This window comes from Cryptomeria japonica, chromosome 5 (assembly GCF_030272615.1).
Source record: "Cryptomeria japonica chromosome 5, Sugi_1.0, whole genome shotgun sequence".
In the NCBI taxonomy this organism is placed as follows: Eukaryota; Viridiplantae; Streptophyta; class Pinopsida; order Cupressales; family Cupressaceae; genus Cryptomeria; species Cryptomeria japonica.
In genome coordinates this window covers 822,995,467-822,998,052 of record NC_081409.1, presented here as the reverse complement: position 1 = coordinate 822,998,052, position 2,586 = coordinate 822,995,467, and the positions used below count along the sequence as shown (strand labels likewise).

At 32.8% G+C, this 2,586-nt stretch overlaps 1 non-coding gene across 1 annotated transcript; it reads right to left on the bottom strand.

Annotated features, from left to right (window-relative positions):
- Positions 1 to 585: 585 nt before the first annotated feature.
- TRNAE-CUC (transfer RNA glutamic acid (anticodon CUC)) lies at positions 586 to 658 on the bottom strand. Its single transcript has one exon. It is a non-coding gene; the product is annotated as a tRNA-Glu (tRNA).
- Positions 659 to 2,586: the final 1,928 nt, after the last annotated feature.

Genomic DNA, 2,586 nt, shown 5'->3' with positions numbered 1-2,586 from the left:
TCGAGTTAATTTTATTGATCTAAATAAATCCAGCAGTTTTGTAAACGTGGAAAATAAGATTGTTTACTTGATTAAAGGATCAAACCAGAAAGACGGTAAAACAAAAATAACAAGCTATGTCTGAGCTCAGGTTCGAACTGGGGATCTTTGGTGTGTGAAACTAACATGATAACCACCTACACCACCCAGACATTTTGATCATTTTATTGAATATCATTATACCTAATACTTTACTAAAACAGGGAACCGAATTCGAACTCTCTACTTTTAAAAAGTAATGATCAAGAGAGAGTGATATTCGTAAAACGATTTGTAACCAATCGAGGCACATTATTGGAAGAAATATGAGAAAAATGTTAAAAGTTACCTAACAAATTTTTGTATCTGCCTTTGTAGTCCAACGGTTAAGATAATTGCCTTTCAAGCAGTAGACCCGGGTTCGACTCCTGGCAGACACACTGTTTTTATCTAGTTCTTCGCAGTTTTGTTTATTTTGCAAATTGGAAGGCAAAAATAGATAATTGCCTACCCACAAACGCGTCGTGTCAGACATTTAGTTTGCAAATTGGACAGCAAGAGAAAAAGTTCCGTTGCCGGGACTTGAACCCGGGTCTCTTGGGTGAGAACCGAGTATCCTAACCAACTAGACTACAACGGATGATGGTTTTGTCATATAAATAACAATAATAGTTAATCAGATAATAAAATCGTCTTTGCTTATTATTTGTGAGCCCTAAAAATCGAAGTGTCGCTTCTGACTTGGCTACCGCACTTTGCATAAAGGAGATGTTAAAAAAATCTCCAAGTCCACCCTTCATAAACACCATCTCATTAATAGGGGCAAGTGTATTACCGATAAGAAAATCTAGACTTTAAAATATTAGATTAATTACTTTTTTAGAGGTAATTTTATAAAGAAAATATAATCTTTTATATTTTTTCAATTTGCTAAAAATCTAGAATTCATAATTTTAATTAATTTTTTGGGTTGTGCAATTTGATCGTAGTTGATGCCAATGCTCCCACCTAAAACACTACTCACCCCTACAAAGATAGTTATCCATTTTGTCACTAAAATGCCATTTGATTTCTGCTCAATCCACCAAAATTAGTTCACCATTTTTAATAATAATTAAAATAAAACCTAAAAAGAAAATGTTCAATTTTTTTTAGATGAAAGTAAATTTTATCAAAGCACACAACAGGAAAATGATCAAACCACTTACAAATTCCCCCAAAAAATCATTGATACCATGGCAAGTGACTTATCCAAAACTTTTGCACAAATTGTATCGTTGTGTCAACGATGTCGATGAGAAAAAACGACAACCTTAAAGTTCTAAAACTAAATGCATCATTGAACAATTCCCCCGTGGAAAAAAATTAAGTTGTGAGGAATCTCTTCTTGGACCATTGCCTATAGCTTTTTATTTTGCGTTTGACTCCTTCGAATTCCCACTATGATTTTGCTAGAATTAAATGTGTAGTCATGGTGTTAAACAACTCATTCATGTGTTTTTGCAGAAAGATCAACAATATCTATGATGTGTAGAATTTTTTTGTTAAAAAAGTAAATGCTCAACGAATCTAGTAATATATAAAATATGCCATTTGCATTGTTCTTCCATACATTTCAAGATCTAACACGTTGTCAAATTTGGTTAAGGACATATCTATGTATATTATCTTCCACGCATGGCTAGAGATGTTAATGAGAGTGCACTGACTAAGACCCCACATTTACTCAATGGAAATGGATGCACTTTTTGAGGTGGGTGGTGGTCTAACCATAATATGGAGCTTGTTTAGCAGTAATAAATTAATAATCAATCTGTTTCCTCAAGGTTTGGAATTATGAGAGTGGGGATCATAAAATAACAGCATGCCATCAACTAAAGTAAAATAAACAACAACGAGAATGCTTGGTGCATTGAGGAGAGGGTCAGATAAACATAAGAAAATCCTAACTAGATCAATACAAAACCAAAAAAGGTTTAGCCCCTTTCCCACCTCCTCAATAACAATAGAAGACCTAGGAAAATACTCACCCCTTTAGCATTAACATAAAAACACATAACATAACAAACAAGGATAACCAAATATATATTAGCACCCATTCAAAATACAAATTTCCCAACGCCATGTTTTTTTTTTGATTGAAATACTTATCAAGAATCAGATTTAGATCAAAATAAAAACACACATTCTACAAGGATTCAATTAAAATGTTAAAACTTGTTTAACCAAATCGGAACAAATCGTCCAATTCAAAAACAAAAACTCTTACACCATAGTTTTATTTTGCATGAATACAATATGTATTAGAATAACCATGGAATACTAAACCTTAGAAAAGGTTATAATTGTCCCACCTTCATCAATAACATCATATCAATAAATAACATCCAAAATATCTATACTAATCATGCAAAATCAAATCCCTTAACCACATAAGCTCTATTAAGCTTCATTGTATAAATCCTCTAACATGGTGATCCATTAGTTTGGATTCTTAAATCTTCAAGCAAGGTTACTCCTAACAGGTTACTACTCTTAACAGGGTATAAGCTTCTAATCAGGCTTTGG